Here is a 17,329-nt window from a genome sequence, read left to right on the forward strand (position 1 = left end):
TGGTTGATTTCGATGTGATAATAGGAATGGACTAGCTGGCCTCATGCTATGCAAATGTTGATTGTCGTACAAAGATGGTTAGGTTTCATTTTGCTGGTGAACACATCATTGAATGGAAGGGGAGCATTGCTATGCCGAAAGGTCGGTTTATTTCCTATCTTAATGCAAGGAAGATGATCCCCAAAGGTTACATTTATCATCTTGTTCGCGTTAAGAATGCGGAGGCAAAGCCTCCTACTCTACAATCAATCCCCACGGTCAACGGATTTCCATACGTTTTCCCAAATGAACTCCCAGTCCTTCCTCATGAAAGGGAGATTGAGTTTATCATTGATGTGTTGCCTAACACTCAACCGATCTCTATCCCTCCGTATAGGATGGCCCCGACAGAGTTGTGAGAGTTGAAGGCACAGTTGAAAGAGTTTCTAGATAGGGGTTTCAATAGGCCTAGCACTTCACCTTGGGGTGCCACAATCTTGTCCGTGCAGAATAAAGACAGATCGTTAAGGATGTGTATCGATTATCGACAATTAAATCAGGTTACTATAAAGAACAGATATCCACTTCTAAGGATTGATGACTTGTTTGACCAACTCCAGGGTGCCAAGTATTTGTCCAAGATTGACTTACATTCAGGGTATCATCTGGTGAGGGTTAAGGAGAAGGATATTCCAAAGACGGCCTTTTGGATAAGATATAGGCACTTTGAGTTCTTGGTGATGTCGTTCGGGCTAACAAATGTCCCAGCAGCTTTTATGGATCCCATGAATAGTGTATTCAATCCCTATCTTGATGTGTTCGTGATCATTTTCATTGATGACATTCTAATGTATTTTCATTCGGAGGCGGAACATATGAGGTGGTATTACAGACCCTTCAGGATTGTAAGTTATATGCTAAGCTCTCCAAATGTAAATTCTGCCTGAACTCAGTAGCATTCCTTGGGCATGTGATATCTAACAAGGGTATTAGTGACGATACTCAGAAGATCAATGCAGTGAAGAATTGGCCGAGACGTACAACACCGTCATAAGTCTACAGCTTCCTGGGGCTACCAGGATATTATAGGCAGTTTATAGAAGCGCTTTCCTCTATATCAGCATCATTGACTAAGTTAACACAGAAAGCTACCAAGTTCCAGTGGTCTTGTAAGGCCTCGTGAATTTTTTTCTCAAAACCCGAAGTCTCGTAGTGCCAAGTTATGACCACGCAGTTTGGACCCTTTGGATTGGTCTATGTATTAAAAAGTTAAGGAATAATGTTTTCCAGAAAAGTGCGTTTCTACGATCCCTTATGCGATCGCATAATAGCTATGCGGACCGCATAATTGCCGTAGAGTCAGACAATTTGATGGTTAATTTGAGGTCAACTATGCGGCCAATTATGTGATCGCATAATCAATATGCAGGCCGCATAGTCATCACATAATACCCTTGGAATTTTTGTAAGGGGCAGTTCTGCGGTGCATTATGCGACCGCAGAACAGGTATGTGGACCGCATTTCTGTCGTATACCCGGACAGGTCTAGGTTTTTGGGGTCATTTTTGCGGTCCCTTTTGCGGGCTGCATGTCCAATATGCGATCACATATGCGATCACAGATTTCGTTGGGGCTCCTATTTTCTAACTTTTAAAACCCGACCCCATCCCATTAAAAACACCCATTAGACCCCTTTTTATGCTATTTTGCTGCAAATAGAGTGAGAGAGGGAGTTCTAGAGAGAGAGAGAGGGTGATCTTCATCAAGTCCCCACTCAATCCTTGCCTAAACCCTTGAAGATTATCAAGTAAAGCTACTAGACCTTCACCCCAAGAGGTAAGAACTTGAGCCCTAGCCTTTGGTTTCGAAATTCACACTACAGTGAGTAATTAGCTTGGGGGTTCATGGGTATAAAAATAGATTTTAGTAATTAGCTTGGGGGTTCATGGGTATAAAAATAGATTTTAGTAATTAGCTTGGGGGTTCATGGGTATAAAAATAGATTTTAGTAATTAGCTTGGGGGTTCATGGGTATAAAAATAGATACCCATGCATAAAAGATAATAGGGTATGGGGAGGTTGTGAACTAAAAAGATAGCAATTTGGGTGTAAGATAATGAAAATCTCTCACAAAAGGGTCCTATAATCACAATGCACACCTAGTGCTTGATAATGTGCTCAAATGAGCTAGAATCTTAATCATGTCTCTAATTCTTGGTTCAATTTGTAATTTTCATAAAATAGATTGAATTTGTTAAGAGTCCTGGAATTTTGTAAGAATTTAAAGAAAGCTCTGTTGAAGTATATATGGCTAAAACCCCCTCATATTAGAAATTGAGCTCCGTTGGTATGTGTATGTGCAAATGTGGTAAGACCGAAAACTAGACGGATGTGATGTATTGATTGTTATTTTACATGAATTGGTTTTGAAATTGTATATATATATATATATATATATACATGAAAGGTGTGCCTCAATGTGTGCAAAGTACTATTCTAGATATATAAAGATGTGCAAAGAATATGAACCATGTGCTGAAATTACCTAGACTTCACGTCAAAAGTTAAAACTGAGATTGTCATGCTAATTATGTGCAATCTTACCTATGCTTACAACTTGAATTGCTTTTGTATGTGCCTATGATCATAAATTTCAAGGTTGACATTGAAAGTGGAAATGATGTGATAATTGTGGCCCTAAGCGCCAATGAATTGATATGATATATGTGAAATAGAGATTCAAATAAGATGAATAATAAGAAAGGAACAATGCCTAGGTAAGGCGGCCTAGCCGATCGGGCCGTGATCAGACACCATGCTGCACACATGGTGGTAATGTGCTGATATTGAATTCCGGAGAAGGGAAATGAGATGGTGATTGAGGTATATGTCTCAAATGAGGCAACCTAGCAGATCGGGTCATGATCGGATTCCGCTCAAAATAGCGGTGGTATTGAGAACAATGATGAACATATGAAATGCCCCAAATTAAAGTTATGGAAATCATGTGAAAGTTGTACTATCCTTTTTTTGATGATGTGGTGTTCGGTTAAAGCTTTGATTGGCTCTTGTTATTTCCTTGAATTCTTGTATGATAGTTCTTTCTAACAAGATGGTGTTTAGTTATACATACTAGTACTATGGTACTAATGTCCCTTTTGCCGGGGGCGCTACATTTTTAAATAAATGTAGGTAGCTCCATAGCAGATAATGCCGATCGCGCATAGCGGAGTATCCCCCTCTCAAAGTCTTGGTGAGCCCCTTTCTCCTTTAAGGGGTTATGTTGTACATCTTTTGTTATAAATATCCACTTTTAAGGTATAGCTGGAGCCTTGTTGCCGGCGTTGCTATAATTGTCTTTTGTATCCTTAGAGGCTCTGTAGATGTTTGCGTGAGTTATGTACGAGTATTGGATAGGTCTATGAACCATGTTATAATCCTAAAATCTTGATTCTCTAAATTTGAAATGTATGGAATCTAGAAAACTTAACTTTGGTTTAAGGTTGTGATATAGAATGAACTATCAATGTTGAATGTTCAATTTCTCCTATTGTCTAAATAAACGAAAGCATGTTTCCCCTAATCATATTGAGTCAGGTAGAAAGTGTTTGATAAGGCTTGCTCAGTTGGGTTTACTCGATTGAGTGCAGGTCGCACCTCCCGAGGTTGGGGCGTGACAGGTCTGACGCTTGTGAATGTAGTTTTCACGAGCTAAAGAATCGATTGACATCTGTGCTAGTGTTCACTCTCCTAGAAGGAACACAAGGTTATGTGGTATATTGTGATTCCTCTGGTATAGGTTTGGGGTGCGTATTAATGCAACATGGGAAAGTGATTGCTTATGCATTGATACAATTGAAGAAACATGAAAAGAATTACCCGACTCATGATTTGGAATTGACTGCAGTAATATATGCTTTGAAGATATGTCGACACTACTTATATGGAATCCATGTTAACATCTACATAGATTACAAGAGTTTACGCGTAGGTGGCTTGAATTACTAAAAGACTACGATGTCGAGATATTGTACCATCTCGGTAAAGCCAATGTTGTGGCAAACCCTCTTAGTCGTAAGTCAATGGGAAGATCAATACACATTGAGTCAGGTAGACAGGGGTTTACTAAAGAGCTTCATCAGCTGGCCAGTATGAGAATCAAATTGTTACAGAGGTGTTACTATACATAATACATCAGAATCATCTTTTGTAGCCAGGGTAAAACCATAGCAGTATGAAGATCCTACCTTAGTATGATAGAGAGAGAGCATTCAACAGTACAAAATATAGCTTTCGAGATCGGAGGAGATGGGGCACTAAGATACTAGGGACGATTATGTGTGCCTAATGTGGAAGGGTTGCGAGAGAATATTATGACTGAGATTCATCAGTCCCAATATCCCATCCATCCCATCTCGACAAAGATGTATCATGACGTTAAAGAGCAGTATTGGTGGGATAACATGAAGAAGTCTATTGCAGAATTTGTAGCTCAGTGTCCTAATTGTCAATAAGTAAAGATCGAGCATCAGAAACTAAGTGGATTGATTTAAAATATAGAGATTCCGACCTGGAAATTGGAGGTGATCAATATGGACTTCATTATTGGATTACTTCGCTCTTAACGTAAGTTTGACTCCATCAGGGTGATAGTGATAAACTTATAAAATCTACCCATTTTTTGCCAGTTAAGACAACTTACATGGCTGAAGATTATGAGAAGTTGTATATCAAGGAGATTGTTAGGCTTCATGGTCTGCCGGTATCTATTATATCAAACCGAGGAGCTCAATTTACGGCTAACCTTTGAAGGTCTTTTCAGAAGGGTTTAGGCACACAAGTGAATCTCATCACTACATTCCATCCACAGACTGACGGACAGGCTGAACGTACCATTAAAACACTTGAAGATATGCTACGAACATATGTTCTAGATTTCAAGGGGAATTTGGATGACCATTTGCCACTTATAGAATTTTCCTACAATAATAGCTACCATTCTAGTATTAAAATGGCTCCGTATGAGGCACTGTATGGGAAGATTTATATGGGCCAGATTTGATTCACCAAGCCATTGAGAAGGTGAAGTGATACAAGAGCGACTAAGGACGACACAAAGCAGGCAAAAGTCTTATTCCGATGTCCGATGTCGTGATCTGGAGTTTGAGGTTGGTTATTGGGTTTTCCTGAGGATCTCGCCGATGAAGGGTGTTATGCGTTTTGGGAAGAAGGGTAAGCTAAGTTCGCGAAATATCAGGCCGCACAAAATTCTTTGACGAATTGGACAGGTTGCTTATGAGTTAGAATTGCCATCCGAATTGGAATTTGTCCATATGATATTCCATGTATCTATGTTGAGGACATGTATTGGATACCCTTCTCAGGTCTTCCATATCAAAGACGTATAAGTTACCGAGGATCTATCATATGAAGAAGTTCCAGTGGCTATATTAGATCGACAAGTTCGCAAGCTGAGAACAAAGGATGTAGCTTTCGTCAAAGTATTGTGGAGGAACAAAAATATGGAAGAAATGACATGGGAAGCAAAAGAGGAGATGAAGCCTAAATACCCTTACCTATTCCAGATTGAAGATAACGATGATGCCGGGGGAATGCAGGGCGCATTAGAAGGTGAAACGACTCTATGAGGTAAGCATAACTTGAAAATACTCTTCCCTAATACAAAATGATAATATGCAGATAATGTACATATCTATAATGCTTTGTATAGCCTTGTTGTCGCGCCCCAACCTCGGGAGGTGCGACCGATGCTCAATCGAGTGAACCCAACTGAGAAAACCTTTTTAACAATTTCTACCCAGCTCAATACGATTAAGAAACCATGCTTTTTTTTATTTAGACAATAGCAAAATCGTACATTCAACATTGTTAATTCATTTTCATATCATGAACCTCAAGTCGTGGCTAAGTTTTAAGATTTCATTCAGTTACAATTTAGAAGAACTAGAGTTTAGAATTACTATACAGTACATTGTCCTATCCGACATCCAAACATAACCCACACAAACGTCTACGGAGTCTCTAAGGATACAAAAGACAATTATGACAACGCCGTCAACAAGGCCCCGGCTATACCTCAAAAGTAGAAGTCTACAACAAACGATGTACAACATAACCCCTTGGATGAGAAGGGGGAAGGGGGCTCACCAAGACTTTGAGAGAAGGATACTCCGCTACGTGCTATCGACACTGTCCGCTATGGAGCCACCCACATTCATTCAAAAATGTAGCGCCCCCGACAAAAGGGACATTAGTACCATGGAATAGTACTAGTATGTATAACTAAACACCATCCTATTAGAAAGAACAACCATACAAGAGTAACAAGTAATCATAAGGACTACAAAGCTTCAAACAAACACCACGTCAGCAATATAAAAGGTTCACATAGTTTTCATATAGTTTCCGAAATTTTAGGTTGGGGCATTCCATATTGTTGCATCATCATCCACAATACCACCGCTTCCTTGAGCGGAGTCCGATCATGGCCCGATCGACTAAGCTGTCTTACCAAGACATTACCCTTATTTCATTATCACTTTCCAGTTTCAATTATCAATACATTACCACCATGTGTGTATAACATGGCGTCCGATCACGTCCCGATCGGCTAAGCCGTCTCACCAAGATGTTACCCTTTTCTGTTAATCATCTCACTTCACTCTTTGGTTTCACATGTATTAGTTCATCGACACTTGGGGCCACAATTACCACATTCCATGCGCGTTTCACATTATTCCCATTTTCAACATTAACCTTGCCATTTAAGATCATAGGCACATACAAAAGCAATTTAAGTTATAAGCATAGAGAGGAATTCATCTAGTTCGGCATATTAATCACAATGTAACCTTGACTTGACATTTAGGTATTTAGCACATAACTCATGTTATCCACACATTCTCAATTTACAAAGAATAACACATTAAACACATGGAGAAGCACCTTCCACATACATTTTCACAACATCAATTCATTTGACATAACCAATACTACATCAATCAAATTTCGAACTTACAACATTTGCACGGGCACTATGGAGGCTCAACTTCTAAGAGGAGAGGTTTTTAGCCATACATATCTCAATAGAACTTTCCTTAAATCCGTATAATAAATTCCAGAATTTCCTAGCAACTTCGATCTATTTTATGAAAATTACAATTTGAACCAAGAATTAGAAACTTGATTAAGATTCTAGCTCATTTAAGTAAATTATCAAGCACTAAGTGTGCACAGTGATTTTAGGACCCTTTTGTGAGAGATTTCTATCATTTTACACCCCAATTACTATCTTTTTAGTTCACAACCTCCCCATACCCTATTACCTTTTGTGCATTCAAGAAAATCCATTCTTATACCCATGAATCCCCAAGCTAATTACTCATTCTAGTAAGAATTTCGAAACTAAAGGTTAGGGCTCAAGTTCTTACCTCTCGGGGTGAAGGCCTAGCAGATTTTATTTGATAATCTTCAATGGTTTAGGCAAGAATTGAGTGGAGATTTGATGAAGATCACCCTCTCTCTCTAGAACTTCCCCTCTCACTCTTCTTGCAGAGAATATCTTAAAAAAGGTCTAATGGGGTGTTTTTAATGGGATGGGGTCGGGTTTTCAAAGTTAGAAAATAGGTGTAAGGCCCTGGAAAATTTTGCTAAGTAATCTAGGATTTTGTAGTGTCACGTAGGCTAATTATAATATTTTAGGTGCTATTAACATGTTGAGCATCAATTGGATTTGGTAAATAAGTGTACAACTCTTATGGTAAGTAATTTGGGGCCCAAGGAAAGGCCTAAGCCTAAGTCACATTGGAAAATTTCATAATAGGCTAAGATTCCAACTGAGTTTGCACAAGGCCACACTTTGAACAAGAATATCTAAATATGAGGTTTTATTTAATTAACAATCTATCAAATGAAAGGACTTCAAGTCTAGTTTCCAACGCTTCAAACCGTTCATCATTTGGACACTCCTACACAAAGTTATGATCAAATTACCAAAGGCTGAAAAAATGCATTGCTGCGTCAATTTTGCGATCGCAAAACCATTATGCGGTCCGCATACTTGATATGCGATCGCAAATTTGGTCGTAAAGTGGACCCGTTTTATAACCCAACCCCATTTTAATATATAGGCTTTGGGGTTCATTTTGGGGTCATTTTCTACTGATTTTAGAGAGAGATGAGAGCATATAAAGAGATAAAGGAGGGGCCTAACTTCATAATCATCCAAAATTTGCTCAAGTCTTCAAGAATAAAGGAAGATAACCATAGATTGTTCTCCATCCGGGTAATTCCTACTTCCAAAACTTTGTGCAATAGGTTAAAGGTTCAAATATGTTGTGGGGGTCAGAAATAGGCCATGCATATGGGACTAAGTTGTAGTATGTGATGTTAAAGAACTAATATGGGTAGTTCATGTTAAAATTGGTTTATGGAGGAAGGAATTGCCATTTCTAAACCTTGTAGTCTACTTCACATGTTAGGTGTTTGATGAAGTTCCTAAGGGAGTTACACCATAGATAATCTTCCTAATTATTAATCGATTTCCGCTATCTCCTTATAGATTGTTATTGCTAGAGGTGTTGTTGTATTGTAGAGATTTAAGGAAAGATCCATTGAGGTATGTATGGCTAAAACCCCGTCTCTTAGAAATTGAGCTTCCATGGTGCCCGTGTTTAATGTTGTAAGTTCGAAATGTGATTGATAAAGTACTTGTTATGTTAAGTGGATTATTATTGATAAAATGTAAGTGGTAGGTACTTCTTCATGTGTTAATGTGTTATTCTTTGTAAATAGAGTATGTGTGGAGAACATGATCTATGTGCTAAATGCCTAAATGTCATGCCAAGGTTACTTTGGGACTAATATGCCAAACTTGACGAATTCCTCTCTATGCTTATGATTTAATTTGCCTTTGTATGCGCCTATGACCTTAAGAGGAAAAGTAAATGTTGAAAATGAGAACAATGTGAAACGTGAATTATGGAATATGAATCATGTATTGAAATGCTTAGACCTTAAATTTAGATTGAAGTTGCATTGTTGTTCCATCTACGTGAAGTCTTATCTATGCTTATGATTTAAACTGCTCTTGTGTGCACCTACTGTACTAAGTGGCAAAGCTAATGTTGAATATGGAAACGATGTAAAAATGTGGCCTAGTGCCAAGGATAATGTGATAAGTTGTGGCCCCAAGTTCCTATGAATTGATATATGTGAAACGAAGTGACTAATGCAAAGGGAATAATGCCTTGGAAAGGCGGCCTAGCCGATCGGGCCGAGATCGGACTCCGCTCAAGATAGTGGTGGTATTGTGAATGAATTCCAGAAAAGAAGGAAAATGAGATTGTGATTGAAGCATATGTCTCAAATGAGGCAACCTAGCCGATCGGGTCGAGATCGGACTCCGCTCAAGATAGCGGTGGTATTGTGAACAAATGATGAATAGTGTAAAATGCTCCAAACTAGAAGCTATGGGAAAATGATGTGAAAGCTGTATGATTCTTTTATTTGATAATGTGGTGATCGTTTAAAGTTTTGAGTTATACTTGTGATTTCTTATTCTTGTATGAATGTTCTTTCTAAGTAGATGGTATTTAGTTATACATACTAGTGCTATTCGATGGTACTAACATCCTTTTTGTCGGGGGTGCTACGTCTTTAATGGATGTAAGTGTTTCTATAGCGGGCCGTATTGGTCGCAGCTAGTGCCGCATCATCCTTTCAACCCCACTTTGTTTCGGGGTCCTGTTTCATCTGTTCATTATGTATTTTGTATTTGAAGTATAGCCGGAGCCTTGTTACCTGCATTTCCATATTACATTACTCTTCAGTTATGTTTAGAGGCTCCGTAGACAGGTTGTGGGTAATGTCGGATATTTTAATTAAAGTGGAAATATTGATGTTTGGCAAAGATTTATAAAACTTGTAATTTTGATATTTATGATTGAAGCTGCTAATGGAAATGAAATAGAAGTTGTTAATGAAATACTTACTAAATATGATTAATGGAGTCCATCTCCTATTTAATCATGAATTAGTTTGGGTAGAATGAAACCTAACAGGCTTGCTCAGTCGGGTTTACTCGGTTGAGCGCCGATCGCGCTCCTCGGATTATGAGGCATGACAATAGGAGCCCCGACACAATCTGCAATCGCATAATGGACATGCGGCCTGCAAAATGGACCGCAAAAATGGCCCCAAAAACCTGAACAAACTACCCGGGTATGCGACAGAAATGCGGCCCGCACACCTGTTCTGCGGTCGCATAATGCACCGCAGAACTACTCCTCACAAAAATTCCAAGGGGATTATACGATGACTATGCGGCCTGCATATTGATTATGCAATCGCATAATTGGCCGCATAGTTGACCTCAAATTAACCATCAAACTGTCTGACTATGTGGTGACTATGCGGTCCGTATAGCTATTCTGCGATCGCATAATGGACCGCAAAAATGCACATTTCTGGAAAACATTGTTCCTTAACTTATTAATGCACAGATCAATCCAAAGGGTCCAAACCGCGGCTCGAAAGCTCGTCGCGAAGAATTTTACAATTCTCTAACACATATACCTAACTTGGCACTACGAGATTTCGGGTTTTGAGTAGAAATTTTCATGGGGCCTTACCCTTGTGAGGCCATATATAGGGTTTAACTGCTTGTAAGTTTGGCTAGTGTCCATTTTATAGGGGAAAGTTGGTCGAAAATTTCCATTGGAATCCACGATGAGTTAGGCTCCCCATAAACCCTTACATACGGGGACAAATGTTCCTGGGGGAGGGGGGGAAGGAGGGTGTTACAACCCATATCATGTGTGTTAAATCACGTTGTATGTTAATCGACGTAAATCCGAGAAGAGATTATATTTGAGATGATAAGAAGTTAATCCTATTGGTCTTAAATGATACAAGGGTGTATAAGAGTGGTTAACAAGTATTAGAAGCTTAGCAAATCAAGGATGTTGTAACCCGTATTTTTGTGTAAAACTAGAGGTGCTTAATATTCTCAAGAGGTCGTGTTTTAAGGCATTTGAATCATATAATATCCGTATCATAAGTTTTTTACCCTACAATTCAAGTAACAATTAAACTTATATTGTGGTTTTAAGGATATGTAATTTAATCCAATACCAATTGATAAACAAGGAGTCAAATAGATAAATTAAAGAATAAAATAAATCAAACCAGTGTGCGAACTAAGTATCGACCTCGATCTGTGACAATCTCGAGGTATGGTAATGGGATTAACAAATGATAAAATAACTCTTGATGAATAGTAAGAGAAATAGTAAGAGATTAATGTGTATATATTTTATTATCATAGAACAATGATCAACGTGTTACAAATGGATGGGATCCTCCCTTTATGTAATAGGGGAGTCCTAAATAAGGTACACTTCCAATTATAGTAGGAAATCATATTTGACAACTATTTAACCGCTGAAGACCAATCCATTCTGAAATTTAGCCGTGATCTCTGACCCGTTGCGGGTATCTCGCTCTTTCCATTACTGACTCATACTGGCACCGCCTCGAAGCATGCCTTCTTCTGACCTCGATAAATGTTATCAACCATGACCTTGGAAAGGAACTTTAACCCCGAGCTCGACATCCTAGTTTTCCGATGTGGTATCACTTTTTCCATCAAAGACCAAAATCGGGTAGCCTCGATTTCCACAATATACAGATAATCCCCTTGTTTCATAGAATAAAACAATAAGAAACGACTCGAGCCTTGATTTTTCGGAGACACCGATAATGATGTTATGCCCTAACGTAAGCGTTTGAGGTGATTAAAACGTCCCGTTGGTTTGGTTCCTGAAAACATTAAATGCTTCCCAGTGACTGTCGGCCACTAGGCCACCGAATCGTCTCCATGAACCTATAAATACATGTTTCCTATTTGAATCAAAATTTTACTTTCATCTTTACCAATTTCTCTAAGTATCTTCCTCTCTCTGTATATTCTCTTCCATCGCCCGTTGATTCGATCTTTTAGGACCAAATATACCAAACTCTACCCCTTTCCACTTCATCTCATCTGAATCAATGGCAAAAAACTCCAAAACCATCCCTCAAAAGGAGAAATCCACTTCTTCTTCTTCCCGACCGGCCGGTGACAAAATGCTGGTGGAGCCGCTCCTTTATGAGATTGTTCCCAGCCCTTGTGTCCTAAAAAATGAGTTCAAAGTCAAGAACCCTCCATCGATCCCTGGTTGATGTGAACACGTATCAGTGTATATTTGCTCGATAACGGTGAAATAACTTGAAGCCATGAAGGAAGACTGTAACTAGGGGCCCGAGGTCGTGGTACAGCTACCCACCCCCAAAGAAAGTATCACCACTCATGCGGAAGGGTTTCTAAGTGTATACACTTACCCCTTCACATTGGGTCCTCTAGACCCAGTTATTATCAATTTTTGCTAAATGTACCAGGTTACACTCAGCCAGGTGCATCCATCATTCTGGCGCATAGTGATTATGCTCCGCTTCTTCTCTAGTAAGGCCAATAGGTTGGAATTTACTCTCAGCCACCTCATACGACTGTATCAACCAAAGCTTTATCGAGGATTAATCAAGCTTAAACGCCGATCATCGAAGTCCTTTTTTGCAAGTATCTATGAGGACAAGGACCGAGGTTGGATGAGTCGGTTCGTGTGAGTAAGGGCCTGCGACCTCATCCCCGAGGAGAAACTACCTTTACTTGAGAAATAGAACCTCGATCGTAAGTATTAGCCATTAATCTTCGTACTTTATTTTTTGCTTTGTGTAACACTCTTGTCTGTTATGCAGCAGTTGTGTGGATGCCTCACGCGGTCCCTGACCTTGAAGACTGGGTTTGGAAGCTGGCTGCAACTTCTTCTTATGTCGAGCGCTGCTGGCGTGACTTGGCGAGGGGCAGATGTGAGGCTAAAAATCATGGTAAGTTTATCTTGTATTCTTACGATGTCCATTTCTAAAACATTTCCTGTCTCACACACTTGACTCCCTTTTAAGCAGGCCTCGGGGATGTTGCTTAATTTTGAGGCCGACCCCACCTGGGGAAGAGAAGGTTCCCAAACCGGCCAAGGACAAAAAGAGGAGAAGGGCCTCACCTTCTGATACCCCGAATCCTAAGAGGAGTAGGCCTCGTAAGCCGAGGGGTGACTTTATTGCTCTTTCTGTCAGCATAACCCAAAAGCTACGAGACGAAAATGAGGAGGGGGAGGATGTTAGTTGCGAGCTGGTGCATCAAAGGAGGGGGAGCATCGAAGCCTCAACGGAGGTTGGGCCGATGATGGCCAAGGAGATTCACCCTCGGGCCAAAGAGATCTTGGAAGTTACTCCAAGCAAAGCCCCCGATTCATCGGGGGTAAAAGATACGTCCTGCTGTAATAAAAAAATAGTAAGTGTGCCCGAAGGGTCCGGTTCTAGGGCTCTTCGGAAGGGAGAGAATGTCCCAGTGACTTGCTTGGGGTAATTAATATTGATGATTCGCCGTCCGGCCCGAAATTCTCTAAAGGGCAGTTTTGGGAGGCTCGATCCTTGGAAACCCTCGATGTGGGAATGACCCATGATGGGGAAGACATATTTCGTGGATGCCTCGTGGGGGTCGCTGATGTTTTCGACCTAGATGTGCCGATGGTTTTTGACTAGGCCGATCATCTCCTGAACCAGGTAAACTTCATTCCCCATATTACGTTTGTTTTTATCTCCTCCTTGCTGATTTCTTTCTTTTCTCCATAGGTTGTGGGGCTTCATCGGGAAGCATTCAATAAGTCCCAAGCCGGGCTGTGCCGATGTGGGGCTGAACTTAAGAAGCTTATTGAGGAGAGAGATGCCCTCAAATACCTCTATGTGAAGAAAAAGGAGGAGATCAGGGACCTTCGAGCGGACTTGGACCAGGATCGTATGGAAGAGTCCGAGCCAGACGAGAAGGTAACTAACCTTTTGAAAGAGTATGATATCTACCCACCTATGGAGGCTAATGCATTAATATTCTAGTTGCAGCAGAAGCTGGAAAGGATCAAGCTGCTTCGAGGGGAGGTCGACCTAGTCAAAGTCGACTGTGATCGGTGGAAGGAGAACATGGACCGCCTTAGGAGAAAGAGGCTACTTTGGCCAAACTGGAATCGGTCGAGGTCCAACTTCGGAGTGATAAAGAGAAAGGTTCATCCCAGGCCAAAAGGGTCGAGGAGCTCGAAGCCAAGCTTGCTGAGGCCAAGGCAGAGGTCGGGGAGACTATGATTGCGGCTGACAAATCCATAGTCGTGTACTTGGCCGATGCCGAGGCTGCTCAAATGCAGCTACGGGAGGCTTTCTCTCGAGACCGACGAAGCAATGACTTGGCAAAATGCCAATCTTGGAGGGAAACCCTCGAGGAAATCCACGCTCGAGGTCTCGATCTCTCCGAAGAGATAGATCAGGCTAAGGCGCTTGAAGCAATGCCAGGCTTCTTGTCTCCTCCTCCGACGATGATGATGATAATGGAAGCATCTAGGGTGGGTCCGATAACAACGAGGGGCCCGAAGGAGAAGCTTCCCTCGAGGGAGAAACTAGCTCCAAGCATAGTTAGGATTTTATTTTTCTGTCCTTTTTTGTAAGACCCCTGTTGGTCTCTTGTAAATATCCTTCTTCATGAATATATAAAAGAAAATTTCTCTTGAATGCCTTTTCAATTTTTACAAACATGTTTTTTGCCTTGTAAGATTTTCAATACAACCTTATGTTTTCAATGGTGAGTTCGAGACTTTGGTTTTGGGTGATTTCCTCGAAGTCACCATGATCGAGTTCGAACAAGGTTCGAACTCGAGGCATAGGCCTTTTAGGGTTTGTGTCGGATAATGGTGAGTCCCCGAGCCATAGTCAAGTTATTCTTTATTTGGGCTCGGTATAGTCGAACCCTCGGGTTCGGATGGAGTGAGAACATGATCTCGATATCTAAGTTTATTGGCCCTTAGGCTTTTTAGATCGGGCCGATATGGCATCTAAAAGATGGCTATTATTATCCTCTTTTGGCTTAGAATACTTAGTAAAATTTTCTTTATGCCTTAGCATGTATTTTTCACCCATTGGGTTATTGAGGGTTCAATGTCGATTAAAACCCCTATGTTTTTTTGCCTTAGCACGTTTGTGTTAAGATAGTTTGATACCTCTTAAGATTTTTCGAGGGCTGATTTTATCGAAGTCCTTTTGATTATTTGATGAGGGTAACCTTTTTTAACCGGTTTTTAATGAATTTGAAGGCCTATTGTGATTGCGGGATTCGGACGTCTCCGAGCCGCTTTAATTTGGCCGTAGCCGCTGGGTATGACTCTTGGGGATTATTTCCCAATAACACTTCGAACTTGTTCGAAGTGTTAGTTGCCGCGCCTTCTTTTTCTCGCGAAATCAGGTTTATGACATTTTTGGTTGGGACAACTCTTTCCCTTTGGAAATGGGGTTTACATTTTTGAAGAGTCGCCACCTAACGATTTAAGGTGGTTAGGGCACCTATGGGGTTCATTTATAACTACGTTTGGTAACTAGAGACAGGGTAAAAGCTTGAAATAATCCTAAGGGGAAGGTGTTAGACACCCCTCAGGATCCACTAGTGTGGTTCCCGGTTAGACAATTTTTGTGAATTTGTACAATTAGTAAATAAACAAGATGACTCAAATAGTAGGGGATTTAAGTTTAAATGCACAGGTGTTTGAAAAAAAGGCAAGATTTTGAAAAGAATTACAATCTAAGCATATTTGGGGATGTAAGGGGGTATCGTAGGTTTGTTTATAATATGGATCACATCAATGCAATACCCAGTATGACACTCCTCAAAGAGGGGCTACACGTGGTATTAACGCACAAGTCATCATATCCATATCTACCCTTTCCTACCCCGTGAAGGTAATTAAAGCGAGGGTTGGTCTCGACCCCTATTGCATGCTGTAACCCGTCCCTTCCTATCAGTCCCAGAGGAATTTAGGACTCCTATCATATAAAAGGGGATTCTATGCAGACCCTCAAGTTTAAAGGTAAAATACTAAGGCGACATATAATAAGCAAGTAGGACTTCAATTAAGGGGAGCATGGAAGACAAATGAAAGGCACAGATATATCTCCACACACAGTACACATAAACAACATGACTCATACACAATTAAGGTCTAAATTCAGATCCTAAGCATAGTATCTAAGTGGTAACAACAGAGTCAGATTTATTACATGACTCAGGGAAGAAGTCCTAATCAAGCTTGCCTACTCATTTTAACATGCTAACAGTTACATTAATCACAAAGACGGTTCTGGTTTTTATTTTAAAGTTGATTATCTAAGACTTGCCTAAGCATAAAATAATATGCAGCAGTTACCAGAATTATTAAAAAACAGCTTGGAAGTTATTTTACCTAAAGCATGCTGTTCTAAATGTTGAAAAGACATACAGGGATTGTGACCAGTTTCACTTAAACAAGATAATCAAACATGGGACTGTTTTTATGTCCTTTTTCATGCATCAGTAGTTTAACTAGGTGTGACTGTGCGAGTGTGAACAAGATCCTAAACAGGGTATCTAACGTGCACATATGAAAATGCGGAATGATTGCAGAATTCCTAAAGCATGATTTCTAAATGCCCGAAGAGTTACAAAATGACTTCAAGACGTGCTAGAGCAACAATTTTATATTGATGCTGTTGTTTAGCCTAAAGCCGGATTTTAAGTGGTAAAGTGATGCCAAATGAGATGTTGAAACAGTAAACCTAAGAACATGGCATCTAATACATGATATGCTGTGAATGGGTTGATCTTACACATGGATTCTAATGCACATATAGGAAATGTAAACCTAAGACATGGTTTCTACCCATTGATGTTGATAGCATATATAACTACCCTCCCCTTTTCACTAGCCAGCCCCAATACTGGTTTACAACAGATTATTACAGACCAATACTGAAATGTATATCATAAGTAGAAAAAGAAAAAGAAACAAAAAGTTATACTATAGAGAGCCTGAAAATAGGCCCAGATTTCCAGCACCTGATTAGGACTTCCTCTATGAGTTATGTAATAAATCACCTCAAATGCCAAGATTGTATCATAGCCTTTCTCATATCTGGGTGTGTCAGAGTTTCCTAAGGACCTCAAGGGATCCCGGGCAGTGCTCACACCCAGATTTCATAGCTAAGATAGAGTGAGTGCAGTGTGGAAAGGCCAGCTTTTGTGTGTCCAAGTTTAGAGGGAGCTCAAGAATCCCAAGGCAAGGCTCACACAAAAGGGGTAGAACTTAGTGGTCTAAGAGTAGAGTGATAGTGTTAAAATGATTTAAGAAGGAAAACAGTTTGAAAGACTTGTTTGAAACAGTTTTGT

This window comes from Nicotiana sylvestris, chromosome 8, assembly GCF_000393655.2.
Source record: "Nicotiana sylvestris chromosome 8, ASM39365v2, whole genome shotgun sequence".
Lineage (NCBI taxonomy): Eukaryota > Viridiplantae > Streptophyta > Magnoliopsida > Solanales > Solanaceae > Nicotiana > Nicotiana sylvestris.